The sequence below is a fragment of the Rattus norvegicus genome, chromosome 10 (genome assembly GCF_021556685.1).
Source record: "Rattus norvegicus strain SHRSP/BbbUtx chromosome 10, alternate assembly SHRSP_T2T, whole genome shotgun sequence".
Taxonomy (NCBI): domain Eukaryota; kingdom Metazoa; phylum Chordata; class Mammalia; order Rodentia; family Muridae; genus Rattus; species Rattus norvegicus.
Genome location: NC_141543.1, coordinates 11204628 through 11220791, shown reverse-complemented (window position 1 = coordinate 11220791; position 16164 = coordinate 11204628). Strand labels below are relative to the sequence as shown.

Sequence of the window (16164 nt, the reverse complement as noted above, 5' to 3'; positions counted from 1 at the left end):
CTGTGATTGTGGCACCTGTGCTACCTCAGCTTGTCACCATGCCCCTCTTCTATTTCATTTCCAATATCAACTCAGGGCTGAGAATAAAGCAGTGGTATTGGGGGGAGGGCGAAAGGCACCCATGTCTGAGGAAGCAGAATGTCTCATCCTCCAGGAGTGTGGGGTCTGTGCACACTCAGGGAATTCCACCAAGGCTCCTACATCTCATTCTTTTCTAAAATAATCCAGGTGTAGTGCCATCGTCATCATAACGGATGACAGCATGGCCTCCTCCTCTTGACAGAGTCTGATGGTCCGACACTGGGGCATCAGGATGCTGGAGTAGGTGCTGCTTACCAAGCCCTCACAGTTCCTACTCAAGTCTGCACAGCCGAGGTTTGTATGTGGAAGTGACACACAGGAGGAGACTTCCCTCTGGCCACCACACAGTTCTCCCCTTGTTTCTGTTCTTTATTTTTTCTTAAAGAGACGGACCAGCCTTAGAGATCGGTTGGCTCGGAATCCAACAGAGGGAGGCTTGTGAGGATGACTTGGCCCTGTTTGCTCAGCCCAGGCTGGACCTGACTGCAGGTCCTTATCTCTCAGCACAGGCTCTAAGGGCTCCATTTGGCACTAACGCAATCTGAGTGAGGCCTGAACTGCTGGTCCTTGGTGCCATCTTTTAGCCAAGGCTCTGGAGTTTTCTAAAAATACAGAGGTGGGCTGGGGTAGGAGCAGTGGGGACTGTTCTCTGAGTACAGATGAGAGAATTCCTGGAGATGGTGGTAGTGTCCACACAAAATGAATGAGGTTAATACCATAGAACTGTGTGTGTGAAAGGAATTAAAATCACCAGGCAGAGCATTCAGCAGGAAAAGGGGCCCGCTGTCAAGTCTGACAACTTGTATCCAATCTCTGGGCTCCACAGCAGAAGGAAAGAACTGACTGTTCACACTCATCGTGTGTGTGTGTGTGTGTGTGTGAGTGTGTGAGTGAGTGTGTGTGAGTGTGTGAGAGTGTGTGAGTGTGAGTGTGTGTGCGTGTGCGTGTGTGTGTGTGTGTGTGTGCCTACGTGCCACAGCACACATAGAGTTCAGAGGACAACTTTTGAGAGCTGTCCTTCTAACATGTGGGCCCCAGGGATTTAACTCAGGTTTCCAGGCTCGGTAGCAGGTGCCTTAACCCACTAAGCCAGCTATCTCACCAGCCCAGCAAATACTGTTTGAAAAAAAAAATCTTTAATAAGAGGAAATGGTTAAAATGGCCAATTTAATCATAATGAAAACGTGAATTAAAAACAATGAAGTACCTTCGCCTAAGTTCTGTGTCCACTGTAAGCAAACTCATTCAAGCTTGAGGACCCGGCCCCAGTCAGGACCCCCAGAATCCAAACGTAAGCTGAGCATGGCGTATGCACCTGGAATCCCAGTGCTAGGGGAGGGACGTCTCTCAGGGTTAGGTGGCCGGCTCAGCCAGCAAGCTCCAGGCTCTCAGGAAGACGAAATAAGGTGGAGGGTGACCACCCACTTCTGACCTAATGTCCACAGCAAACCTCCATGAGAATATTCACCCCCGCCACCATCTTGCCCCAAACTTACATACACAAATAGTTAAGGGGAAAAAAACTGCTATTACATTGACCGTGTAAAGACTTTTAAGATCATCATCCCCTAAGCAACACAGCCTAACAGCTGTGTAGGAGCCACTGTTGCTGAATTGGATTCTGCAAGTCCTCTAGATGTGGTTGGTGTCACACGGGAAGGTGTTTATAAGATGCGTGTAAGGCTATGTCATTTTATATGGGGATATGAGCATCCTCAGATTTCGGCCCAAGGAGCTCTGGAGCCAGGCTGCCCAGGTGCTGAAGGACAACTATCCAACTATGTGGATGAGCCCTGAAAACACCATGTCAAGTAAAGGAGCTGGACAAGAGAGGTCACATGTGATGATCTCATGTCTGTGGGCCATCCAGAATGGGCAGATGGCACTAACGTTCACTGGTGTCAGTGGCTGCCACTGGTTATGAGGAAGGAGACTTGTAGTCTCTATGGTGAGGTTTCCCCCGGGGTGATGAAAATGTTCTGGAATTAGTGGGGAAGGGTGCATGGTCCTCTGCATGTACTCAATACTGCTGAAAGGAAGGAGGGAGGAATGGAGGAAGGAGGGAGGGAGGGCCCTGATGTTATTGATTCTCCTTCTGAAAGAAGGTAACAAACAGGCAGTCATGACAGATCCTCAGTACAGACTCAGACCTCAAACTTGGCAGTCGCCCTGGTTCAAGTCCCAGCTCTTCCACTGAGGACCTGCATGATCTCGGACATGTGGATGACCTTATGTGACAGGTCTCCTGTCTGTGAAATGGGAGGAGTCAGAGCTGCCGCGACGCCCGTCTCCAGGGGTCACCGTTCAGCTGTGGCCTGTAAGAGGTGCACTCCTGGGAGTAGTGGAGGGTGTGTAAGTGTAGCCACAGCAGCGCGAACTTCATGGAGGTGCTGGGACAATCACAGGACACACGAGAGGGCCAGGTTACTGCAGGGCTGGCAGTGGCCAGGGGTAACGATGTGTTGGTTTTGGTGAGCAATCATCCCGCATCTTCCCTTTGTTGAGTCCAGTGCTTCTCCAGGTAGGAACAACCAGGGTCGTGGTTGTGGCTTGTGGGTGTGTGCCAGGGACACGGTTCCACTTCAGCAGCCGGAGGAGCTCTGAAACTCTGACCCGCCCACCTATCTCCCAAGTTCACGGACTGTAGGCATGGTGGGGCCTTTGAGCATGCTAGGCCAGCGCCGCACCACCGAGCGCCACCCAGCACCACAGCTAATGTCTCTTAAGAAGAGACTTTTAACATAAACTGAAGACTGAACGGCATTTGGGGGGCTCTGGAAAAGATGGTTCATACTCACGTGTAGGTGTGGGCCCCAAGATAAAGCCACACCCTCAGGTCCTAGCAGGAGAAGCCAGGTATACAATTTGGGGATCCTCTGAAGGAACACGGTAAAACGTCTGTAAAGTCCTCCTTCCCGATTTTGCATCTGGTAAAGGAATGTGTTCCCACCCACTTACTCTTTAAGCATGGCATCGCTGTTTTAGCATACACTCCGTGTGTGTGTGTGTGTGTGTGTGTGTGTGTGTGTGTGTGTAGGTGTGTATGTATGTATGTGTGTATAGGTAGGTGTGTGTGTCTGAGTGTGTGTGTGTATGTATGTGTGTGTATGTGTGTATGTATGTATGTGTATGTATGTGTGTGTATGTATGTGTGTGTATGTGTGTATGTGTGTATGTGTGTATGTATGTATGTATGTGTGTATAGGTAGGTGTGTGTGTGTCTGAGTGCGTGTGTGTGTAGGTGTGTATGTATGTATGTGTGTGTATGTATGTGTGTGTATGTGTGTATGTGTGTATGTGTGTATGTATGTGTGTGTATGTGTGTATGTGTGTATGTATGTGTGTATAGGTAGGTGTGTGTGTGTCTGAGTGTGTGTGTATGTATGTGTGTGTATGTGTGTATGTGTGTATGTATGTATGTATGTGTGTATAGGTAGGTGTGTGTGTGTCTGAGTGCGTGTGTGTGTGTATGTATGTATGTGTGTGTATGTATGTGTGTGTATGTGTGTATGTGTGTATGTGTGTATGTGTGTATGTATGTATGTATGTGTGTATAGGTAGGTGTGTGTGTGTCTGAGTGTGTGTGTGTATGTATGTGTGTAGGCCAGAGGTCAACATCTGCACCTTGTTTTTGAGATAAGACTTCTCACTAAACCTGAAATGTTCTACTTTCACTAGACTAGCTATCAAGGGAGCCCCTGGGATCCTCTTGTCTCCCCACTCCCTGCACCTCTCACCATACCCTTCTTCCTGCCTAGCACTGGGATCACAGAAGTGGGCCACCATGCCTGGCTTTCATGTGGGTGCTGGGCATCTGAAGTCAAGTCCACTGAGTTTACTGCTGACTGAGCTGTCCCCAACCCTCTCAACATAACTTGAATTTCTCTATATAGAAGGAAGACTATACTGTTTAGGCACCTTTCACAATATGTTTTGTTAACTATGCTGTAATTCCTGGGTCTCAGCTGCCAAGATACTTCAGGTAGACTCTGGGGTAAAGGACTCCCAACATTTCCTTTGGTACAGATATCATTCAACCCACAACACTTGAATCTAAAGAAAATATGTGAAGAGTGGACAATGGCACTTTTCATGCTGGTGCTGAGGGGACATGAGGGTGACCTGCTGTGAGGGCCCTGGGTGGGGGTGGGGTAGAGCCACAGTACTAAATCCATTGCCCAGTTCCACACTGGGTAGGCCTCCTGGACTTCTGAAAAGCTTCTGCCCTTTTTGGTTCATTGACAGATGGTGCCACAGGCCAGCAGCTACCTGAAGCTGGAGGGACAATGGCCCAATGAGACAGCCATAAACATTGCAGCTGCCTCGAGTTCCTCAGAGCATCAGGCTTAACCAAAAAGCCAGAGCTAACTGCACAAGTGGGCACCTGCATGTCCTCTGAAGTCCCAGGAAGGGGCAGAGACAAGGTTCTGATGAGCTTGGGCATTTGGGATATTCTAGAGAATAGAGACCTGCTACATTGTAAGAATCACCTCGTGGAGACAGAAAGGCATGTCGGCTAGCACTGGCCAAGGTGGGCCTAGGTGGCTGAGGAGATAAGGGAGCCTGTTGTCAAGCCCGACTACCTGAGTTCAATCCCTGAGTCCTCAAGATAGAACAGAGAGCTGATGGCCACTGGTTGTTATCTGACCTCTGTGAGCCAGCTGTGGCATCTGTGTGCTGCACCAACCAACCAATCAAAAACTAGATCAAAGATAGAATCATGTCTTCGCCTGTGACTTCAGGGTATATTTTAAAACCAGTCACTGGTCACTGGTTTGTATTTCTTCTGCGAAGCATACCTTCCAGGAACTAAATGTCTGAGGGAGACTGGGGGAATCTCGGAGATGAAGGCCATCTCTGGGCAGGGCAGCCTTGTAGGTTACACAGAGAGAAAACTGAGTAACACCCCATTCACTCAGCCAGCATGGAGTCCCTGCCACTCCTAAGTGTGGAGTCCCCACAGGTTGGCTTACGTTCTACAACCATGTGACAGCTTTCGAAGTATCCCTACTTCCTGGCAATGAAAGCTCTTCGAGATCCAGTCTGATTGCTTTCTGACGTGAGTTTTGAAATCCTCCTAGACAAGCCGCCAAGAAGCAGACCTGGAGCCTCACAGAGACCAAAGCCGAAAACTCAAAAGTTCAAGGCTTTCCTTCTTAAGTTACAGATCGAGTCCGAGGCCATCTGGACAACTTAGTGAGTCTGTGTCTGAAAGTAAATAGTAGGAAAAGAGAGCGGGGGATAGTTTAGCTGGCATGCACAGGATCCAGGGCAGGCCCCAGATCTGAGATGAAATGTAATGATTTGCAAACCACTTCCTCTCTTGAAAGAATTGTGGGTCCTTTGAGTGGCAGAGATAATTAGGAGTCCAAATCTGGGAGGTTGAGGCAGGGGGATTGTGCATTCCAGACCAGCCTGGGTGACGTAGCAAGACTTGTTTTCACTGGGATTGCAGATAATCTGGAGCAGAGGGACGAGCGGACCGTCTGTGGTTGAGACTGGGTTCAAAAACAGAAGTGCACTTCTAGAGACACAACATGGAGCGGTGTGTGTTCCAGGCAGCGCTGCCAGAACTGGCCCCCGAGGAGCAAAGCTGTGCAGTGCCCGTGGATCCGCACTGTAGATTAAAGGGTGCCTGGGGCTCTAGCCCTGACTTCTGCTTCTAGAAGAATTTCCTGTTCTTAACCTACAGTGAAGAACTTCGGGATGTATGTTGGCTGTTTGGGCCATTCTTTTGTTGATGTGCTGATCTGTTTACTTTGAGACAGGTTTCATGCAGCCCAGGCTAACCTTGAACTCCCTATATAGATGAGATGACCTTGAACTTCTGGTCCTCCTGACTCTACCTCGAATGTACAGGGGTCACTGGAGTGCACTTTGGGGCCTGGCCTCATAGTGCTAGTCTTAAAACACACCTTCAAAATCCTTTTATGGGGCTGCAGAGTGGCTCATTAGGAAGAGCACTTGTTCTCCAGGGGACCCGGGTTCACTTCCCAGCACACACCTGGCAGCTCGCAACAGGGAATCTGATTCCCTTTCTGACCTCCATAAGCACCAGGCGCACACGTGGTGCACGTGTGCAGCCAAGATGCTTTACAAGTACCTTTTTAATTTCTAAAAGAAAATCTGTTAAGAAGATATTTTAAATACTTTTATGCATATTTATCTAAAAATTACTTTTCAAGTTAACATATCCAGTAGCCATAATTTACAGTTCCTTTGTTTGGAGTTTCACTGAGCATTAAAATGTCCCACCATCCTGAAATAGTACATTCTGTACCCAGTGTCTATGTGTATTTTTGTTTGCAGGTTAATTTGGCATTCAAAGTAACCACAGACAAGCCAGCAATGAGCAGTAATGACGTCTATGGCTAAGCCCGATGACCTGATGACCTGATAACCTGGGATCTACATGATGGAAAGATTCCTGTAAGACCTCCACAGATGCCATGACACATGACACCCACCTCAACACACACACACACACACACACACACACACATACACACAAACATACACACACACAGAGACACACAGACACACACACAGACACACCACACACACACACACACACATACACACACAGACACACACACACAGACAAACACACACACATACACATACACACATACACACACACATACACACACACACACAGAGACACACAGACACACACACAAACACACACACAGACACACACACACACATACACTTTTTTAAAATGCAAAACAATCGCTGAAACTAATTGTTTAAATTTCCCAAGTACACAGAATTAATTTTATAATAAAATATTTCTCAATTGATCTTAAATACTTTCAGAACAACCGCTAAATAAATTGAGCTTTAAACAACAGCCCATCGATTGGGTGCCTACCATTTGCCGGGCTCAGACTGGGCCAGAGTGCACCAAACAAAATGGAGTGCTGTTCCTTCTACTGTGAACCACATGGGTGTCACTGTGGAGTTTCTACATAACGTGGACAGGGTCGCTTTAATAAATGTAGGGGCCCAAGATGTGGGCACAGCTTCTGACCAAGGAACCTGGATTTCAACCAGAAGTTCCTAAATTCGTCTTTACTAAGACTAGCATCCAAGGCTGGCATGTATGACTGAACTTTGTACCAATATTTCAACATCTATCTCCCTGTCCCAGATCTAGAACGAAGCCCCATGGACCCTGACCCGTTCCCATCCCTTGTTCCCAAACACTCTGCAAACATGGGGGTCAAGGTCCAGTGGCCTTACTGCTGACTCAGCCCGCACAAACAACTTCGTGTGAACAAGCACACACACGTAAGGGGAAGTGGGGCTGTTAGAGATGCGAGGACTTAATTTCAAAATAAGTAATGATGTGCATGATCAAAGAGAACTGAAATCTCACTAGTTCCCTGATTTTGAGGTTATTTTCCTTGGTATTCCGGAAACTTCCTTAAAATTAAACAACCCACTCTTGATGGGACTTGCTTATGTCTGACTTTTTTGTTTGATTTTTGTTCGGATTTGCTTGGTTTTGTTTTTTGAGGTGGTTGATAGGGTCGTTAGCTGAGGCTGACTTCAAACTTGCCAACCTGCTCTGCTGCCCAGGTTGGCCTCAACTCACAGAGATCCCTCTCCCTGACTCCCGAGTGCTGGGGTGGAAGGTGTGCTCCACCATACCAGGTTTCAGACCTTTTTATTTCTGTATTTTTCAGAATTGATTTGAGAGAGCTGAAGACAATGGGTCTTGCTCTCCAAAGGTTCCTGGGAGTCTTGGTGAGGGACCTCATCAACAGAAAGAACAGACATTTTGGTTAATAAGACAATCAAAATTATTATTTCCTGTTATCCCAGAAGCAAGGGGTGTGTGTGTGTGTGTGTGTGTGTGTGTGTGTGTGTGTGTGTGTGAAATAGAGGTGTGTTTGTCATTTGCCACCAAGCTACCCCAAGCACTGGCAACTGCTCCCCTGGCCTTCTTGCCCTACCTCCAGCTTTCTTCCTTTGGATCAACAGAAGTAACGAAACAGTTTGTGCCCCCTTAAATAGCAGTTTTCACTTATCTCAACCCAGACCTGAGAGAGAAGCTGGGCAGCATGAAGGTGCTGTTGAAGGGGATCAGGAATACAAACCCACCTTTGGCTAACTAGAGAACCGAGGTCAGTCCAGAAACTGGCCTCAGAAAAACGGACAGACTAACTGAAGAACAAGACCCTGAACTCCCAAAAGAGAATATTCCTGATTCCAGTTCTCAGATTACTGATTTTGTCTACAGGGGCCATGTACAGTATCTGAAGACATATTTTTGGTTTCCACCAAGCAACAGTTTGGATGCTCCTGGTGCTCAGTGGGCAGAGGGCAGGGATGTGCTAATGACCCACAGTGCACGGGTCCCTCCACCACAGATAGGAATATGACCCTGGCAATGACAATGCATACTTGTAATCTCATGGGAGAAATAGAAATCAGAGGGTCAGGACTTCAACATCATCCTTGGCTGCCATGGAGTCCCAGGCCACGCCTCCAATAATAACAGAACGATTCCACGGTATCTCTTTTTCTACACAACATAGACGTCTTCCCCAGGGAATAAAGATAGGCGTTCTTAATCCAGTGTCTCCCAGCCAAACTCAGCTCCATGTGCGGATACTACAGAGTATGATGTAACATAAAACGTGGGCTCGAGGGCTGGCTGAGTTCAGACCCTTGAACTTAAATATCATTGTGATATTGAGCAACACACTCAACTTTCTGCCTCGGTTTCCTTAACCTTGATCCTACAATATAATAGTCCCCATAGCACAGGCCGACCATGCAGAGGCAATGAATCTTCATGCATAGGCTACAGAGTGGTGCTGTGTGGGGAAAGTGCTGGATAACCTGTGCCTGGTTGCTGGGCATTTGCTTTTCTTCACTCTGAAAGCATCTAATCCTATCCAAGCCTCCCCGTGAAAACAGTTTCTGTATGCAACACGGGGAACTCAGTGTTCTATGGACAGTTTTCGTTCCATGAGATGCCTGCCTGCATATCTGCAAGCCACTGACATGTGACTTCCTGCAGTGTCTGAGAGCAGGGGACCGAGTTCTCAATTTTATATTCATGAGATGGGCGTGTCTCTCGGTCTACAGACGCTTCCCTAGCATGCAAGAAACCCTGAGATTGATCCCAACACAACATAAACTGGGCGTGGTGGCACACACCTGTAACGCCAGCACTCAAGAGGGCAAGAGGATTAGAATTTCAAGGCTATTACTGACTACATAATAAGTTAAGGCCAGCCTGGGCTACATAAAAAAATGATCCCATTGAGCTGGAGAGATGGCTCTGGGGTTAAAACACTGATTGCTCTTGCAGAGGACCTGGGTTTGATTCTCAGCACCAACATGGCTACTCACAACCATCTGTAATTCAAGAGGAGCTGGGCTGGCTCTCCTGGTGGTGCTTGGCCTCTGTCCTGTGTCCTTCCTGAAGCTCAGGAGCTCAACCCTACTCAAAAGCCCACACATGCCTCCACAGGCATCCATGACTTGAATCTTGGGTGCAGGAGCTTGGCTGGGGGATGTTGGATTGAGGTCAGATTAGTCTGACCCCATGCATTCCTGAAGGTGGCTAAAAGTCCCCTCGCTGGCTAAAACATGGTCTGCTACACAGTCCAGCTGAGTTACCGCAGCCCTCTGGGATTTCACTTCTAGGTGAGTGCCTCCGAGAACTGAAACATATGCCACATCCCCAAACATGGACACAATGCTCACAGTGACATTCGGAATGAGAACTGAAAAGCAAAGATAACCAAAGAACTTATGAATGGGTAACAAAGTACGATACACCCATATGCTTGTCATAAAAAGGAAATAAACGTGGCTAAATACCCAGAGAGAAAAACTTGGAATCCACGTGGTGTAAGTTGTAAAGTGCTGGCTGTGTGAGCATACGGACCCTAATTCAACCATCAGCAACCATGTAGAAAGCAAGTGTGGTAGTTCCTGCTTGTAATCAGTGCAGACGGACAGGCAGGCACGTCTCTGCGTCTTACTGGCCAGCTGGCCAGGGCAGGTCCCAGTGGGAGACCTTGTCTCAGAAAACAAGGTGAATGGGTCCCAAGGAATGACGGCTAAGTTTGTCTGGCCTCCATACGTATTCACACACATGTGCTTCTGTATCTGAGCACTGTGTCTCTCTGTCTCTCTGTCTCTCTGTCTCTGTCTATCTGTCTTTCTCTCTCACACACAGGTCACACGTTGTATAATTTCAAATGTCAATTTACTGAGATAAGGGGTGCCTAGCTGGACACAAAACACTCTTTCCAGAAAAGATTGGAATTTGAATGGGAGAGCCCCTCCCGCAAAGCAGGTAGAGCTCAGACCTCTACCAGGGCCTCAAGCATAGTGGGAGGAAGAGGGCTCCCCTCTCAGACAGAGCTGGGACACTAATCTCCTCCTCCCTCAGACATAAGTATAACCAGCCCCAGACCTTGGACCCAGACTGAGCTGTTGGGGATTGGTTCTAATGCTTAGAATTAATCTAGTCCCCCAAATCAGGAATCTATGTGTACAAACGCTGAAGGACCTTGTCCCCAAATGGTTTTTGATCAGTCAATAAAGAGCCAACAGCCAATAGTTGAGCAGGTAGACTGAGCCAGGACATTTAAATTTGCATGGGCAAGGGACTGTGAGAGAGAAAAGGGAGGGACTGCCATGTCTTCAAGGGATTTCAAATCAGATTTAGAGCTGCAGAAGAAAATTCATCCAAAATGTAGGTGGAAGGGAAAGGGCCCTGTGGGAAGGGCTGCCCAGAAGGTAACAGGGAAGCAAAGTCAAAACACAGATTTAGGAGCCGTTGAGCCGGGAGTACTGGAGGGAAATGTATGCTAGCCAGGTGGAGGCTTAGAACCGCCTAACCTTTGAGCTAGTCAAGGCATATTTAAAATTAACTGGGGCTGGAGAGATGGCTCAGTGGTTAAGAGCACTGACTGCTCTTCCAGAGGTCCTGAGTTCAAATCCCAGCAACCACATGGTGGCTCACAACCATCTGTAATAGGATCTGATGGCCTCTTCTGGTGTGTCTGAAGACAGCTACAGTGTACTTATATATAGTAAATAAATCTTTTTAAAAAATTAACTGGTGTGCATGCGTGCGTGTGTGTCTTTCATTCACAAATTCAGATAGCTTTTGGGTGGGTATGCGCGTGTGACCCATCCGGCACACAAAGTGGGATAGCCAAACTACCGCTACACTTCCTAATTCAGACTGAGCCTCAGGTCACTGGCCTGAACTCTCCAAGACTGGAGCTCACAAACTTCACAGAACTCCAGCTTGCTGATAGATCCTGGGGTTTCTCAGGCTCCAAAATCATGTCAGTCAAGTTCTCATAATAAATATCCATGTCTGGATGGATATATATGTATATGTATATGTGTGTAATGCAATTATTGATTCCATATGAATACACCCATGCACACAAACATGCAAATAAACATAATACATCTATACAAACACATACATATATACACATACACTTGCTTGCACACACACACACCCATAACATTCCTACATATATACATAGACACACATACATGTGCACACTTACACATGTATATATATATTTTTTTCTCTCTGTTTCTGGAAAATTCTGACACAGATTTCATTTCTATTAAATGTTTGGAATAAACACTTCTGAGTACTTTGGTGGCCCGTTGGGGGTTGGGGAAGAAGTGTTGGGGAGTGATTGTCTCATAGTACAGGGTTTCCGTCTGGGGTGGTGAAATAAATATGGAAGGAGGTCATGGTGCTGGTTGCACTCCGTGAGTATACCCAAAGCCACATTGAGCTTCAGACTGTCAGTGAGTTAATGGTACACAATTGCATTTTAACTGAACATATGCACGATACGGTCTCCTTGATACATGATCTTGAGGCCCATGTAGTCTATTATGAGACCCTGCTCAAAAGAAGAAAGCATCTCGTGGGCTGGAGATGCAGCTCAGCTTGGAGAGTGCTGGCCTAGCATGAAATCTTAGGCTCAGTGCCAGCACTCTAGACTGGGGATGGAGGCACGGTCCTTGAGTCCCAGTACTAGGCAGGAAAGCCAGAAGTCCAATGGGACTACATAGGGAACTTGAGGCCAGTCTAGACTACACAACACCCTACCTCAAAAATTAAAACATCAACAACAAAACCAACCCTCAAACAAACAAAAAATGCCGAGTTAGCAAGGGCGTGGAACATTGGAAGCTTCTGCTGTCTGTCTGTCTGTAAAATGTTGGCTGCTCTGGGAAACAATTCATAAGTTCCTCAAAACACAAAAAGAGAACTTTATCCAGCCCACAGCCCCACTGCTGGGAATATATGTAAGAGAATTGAAGGCAGGGTCTCAAAGGTGGGGTGTACAAACCCGTTTTCCAGGTAGTGTTAGTCACCAGGCTCAAGAGGTGGAAGTCACCCAGTTGTCCATACGTGAGTGTGACAGACTCATAAAATGGGCTAATACTCAGTCTTAAAAGAGGAGAACATTTGACAGAGGCAGGGGCAGGCAGACCTCTGAGTTTGAGGCCAGCCTGGTCTACAGAGTGAGTTCCAGGACAACACAGGGCTACACAGAGAAACCCTGTCTTGAAAAACCATAATAAAGAAATGAATGAGAGAGAGAGAGAGAGAGAGAGAGAGAGAGAGAGAGAGAGAGAGAGAGAACATTATAGTCAGTAAAGGAAGCTGCTGTGATGGGCAAATGCTTTGACTCCACTTTCATGAAGTGGAGACAGGAAGCAGAATGGTGGCTAACAGGTGGTTAATAAGAATGAAGAAAGGTTTGATGGGCACGGAGTTTCACTCTCGCAGAATTAAGAAGTTCTAATTTACAGAAAAGCAAACTTACCCAACACTATTGCCCTGCATATTGGGAATAACAGAGGTCAGACGTTGTCTCCTAAAAATAGCATAAAATAAAATAAAAAACAGACTGGGTGTGGTAGCATCGCCCTGTGAGTCCACACTCAGAGGCTGAGGCCCAAAGACAGGTTAAGGTCAGCCAGGGCTACATAGGGACCCGGCCTCAAGAGAATAACTACAAAGAAAAAGAAATGCTAAGCTAGCTGGGAAACACACACACACACACACACACACACACACACCCCACACCCTCACATATACACTCCATCTCACACACAAATTCACACACAGACACACTGATACACACAACTGACACTGACACACACACACACACACACACTGACATGCTCAACTCAAAAACATTCTTCCTCACATACCCTCATAAACACCACTCACACCCACAGTGACACACACAAACTCACACACTCAATGACATACACACTGACACACACAACTCACATACATACACCCTTACTATCCTCAAACACTCACTCATATACATACCCTCACACACACCCTCACCTCACACACTAATACACACAACTTACATACACTCATACAAACACACTCTCACACACTCCCATGCACACACAAGATGGCAGGTATGTGTTCTTCAACTGTGCTGTGGAATTACACCCTCCACTGGTGTCCAAGGAACCATAGCCACACACTGAACCTCCCTGAACTGGAACAGGTACAATAATGACAGGACACATATCAGGCACCCAGTAGATGAATGGTTACTGAGTGACCTCCTTAGCAGCTACACACTGAGGCTAAGCAGGTCCAACCTCTGCATGTTACAGATAGGCCGGTGGAGGCAAGGCATGGTAAGTGACCTACCTGTCCACAATCCCAAAGCCACTGAGCAATAACAGAAGGGGACTCTGGCTATAACCCTTTCTATGATAGCATCTGACTTCAAAGTCAACATGCAATCAACACAGGATTAGGAATTTCCTACTGCAAAGTAGAGAAGAAAGTTTCTCGCAACGATCTTCATGCTATACTACTGATTCAGAGCTTTGGGGGATCTTGGCCTCCTTGATAATGGAATTCAATTTTGATTGTGTTTCACATATTTCATAGAATGACCTATGTGAAGGATAAGAGTTTTCAAAGATTCCCAGACACCTCAGTTAAGAATCCCCTTAAATGCTTGCCTAAGTGCTGAGTTCAAGCCCTATGTGGTCAGTTTGATGTCAACGGACACAAGCTAGAGTTGTTTGGGAAGAGGACTCTCAACTGAGAAAGTGCTTCCATAAGATTGACCTATAATACGTAGTGCATTTTTGTTGACTGATGATTGATGTGGGGGTAGGGTGGAAGTCACTGGGGATGGCACCACTCTTGGGCAGGTGGTCCTGGTTGTTATAAGAAGCGGGCTGAGCAAGCCATGGAGAGTAAGCCAGTAAGCAGCACCCTCCATGGTCTCTGCTTCAGCTCCTGTCCTGAGTTCCCTCAGTGATGAAGTGTGACCTGAGAGTTTAAGCCAAGTACGCCCTTTGCTCCCAAGTTGCTTTTGGTCATGGTGTTTTTATCACAGCAAAAGAAACTCCAACTCAGACATTCTAGAACCACATAAACCACGTGTGGTTGCTCACACCTGTAACCTCAGCACTCGGGAAGAAAAGGCAAGAGGATCAGAACTTCAAGGTCATCCTTGGCTATACACTGAGTTTAAGGCTAGCCTAGGCTACATAAGACCCTGTCCCCAGCTCCCTCAAAATAAGTAAGTAAATAGAATAATTTTTATGCCAGGTGTGTGGGTGACATCTATAATCACAGCACTTGGGAGGTGGAGACAGGAGGATCTTGCAGTTGGGTTATATAGTGAGACCCTATATAGTGTCTCAACAAATGACACTAAAACCAAAACAAAATAAAGAACCCAATTCTCCACAATGCTGAGTGAATATTCACAGGACTGCCTACCAGCAGAGCCCTTGGGGATCCCATTAAGTTCCCAGGCAGGCTGGGGAGCACATCAAAGGATTCTGGGATTGGCAGCTCTCAGATGGGTGAGAAGTTGCCACCTGTGGTAAATGTAATTCCTCTAGCTCCCAGGGTCTCCTCTCTGCTGCCCACTGAAACTGGCTACCAAAATGTGTGTGTGTGTGTGTGTGTGTGTGTGTGTGTGTGTGTGTGTGTGTGCTGGGAGGCAGGCAAGAAGAAGAAGGTCTTGAGACAGGGTATCTCACTGAACCTGGACCTCACCTCATTTTGTCTCCCCTCCTTGGCTAAGCTAGTGGCCAAAAACCTCCAGTAATCTTTCTGTGGCCGGTATCGAAGCTTTGGGGTTATAGGCACACATGGCCACGTTCAGCTTTTTATGTGAGAGCTGGGGATCCTCATGCTTAACCCAGGTCCTCATGCTTACATCACAAGTGCTCTTACCCAATAACCCATCTCTCCAGTTCCCTCTCCATCATCCACAATTTAAGCACCATACAGTAAAGGGAGATCATACCTCCTAGGTGTCCTAGGCCACCCTCCCAGCCTCTGCTTTCTTCTGTCCCTAAACCAGTCTGTGATGGGTAATCTCAATGGGCCAAGTACAGAAGATCTAGAATTACCTGGGACACAGAACTCTCAGTATGCCCAGTGTGAGTTACTTTGAATAATCTGATGGAAGAGGAACTACCCACTGTGGGCAGTGCCATTCCCTAGGCTGTGATCCTAGACCCTATAAAAAGGAAAATGGAGCTGAGCACAAGCATTCCACTATACTTTCTGACACACTGTGACAAGCTGCACCAAGCTCCTGCCATGGTGACTCCCACAATGTGATGCACCTGGCTGATAAACTGTGAGCCAATATAAATCTTCCTTCCTTAAGCTGCTTCCTTTTCTAAGTTGTCAGGCATCTTATCACAGCAACAGGAAAGAGACTAGGACACTGTCTTCATCCTGCAGTCCTGACCCTACAGGGTCCACTACTACAGCCAAATCCTTCCACTGAAAAATACCTCTTACATGTGGGTGTTTACATTTACATCAAAATTAAACAGAACCAAATTCCATAACTCTAGGCACAGTGCAATGCTCAATAGCCACAGGTAGCTAGTGACCACATTATAGCTGATGACCACATCTGGGCTCACTGATTTTAGCTGTCAACTTGATACAACCTAGAATCACTTGAGAAGAGTCTAATGTGGAATAATCCAAGCAGGTTGGGGGAATTGCTTTGATTGTTAACTAAGGGAGGAGGAAGATCTAGT

At 46.9% G+C, this 16164-nt stretch overlaps 1 protein-coding gene and 1 long non-coding RNA gene across 19 annotated transcripts in view; one reads left to right on the top strand and one right to left on the bottom strand.

Annotated features, from left to right (window-relative positions):
* The window catches only part of Tvp23a (trans-golgi network vesicle protein 23 homolog A), a 39471-nt gene that overhangs the window by 17661 nt on the left and 5646 nt on the right, over positions 1-16164 (bottom strand). The window lies entirely within an intron of this gene.
* Positions 5085-7552, top strand: LOC134480647 (uncharacterized). The gene is made up of 3 exons (XR_015631419.1): positions 5085-5277; positions 5537-5789; positions 6391-7552. It is a non-coding gene; the product is annotated as an uncharacterized LOC134480647 (long non-coding RNA).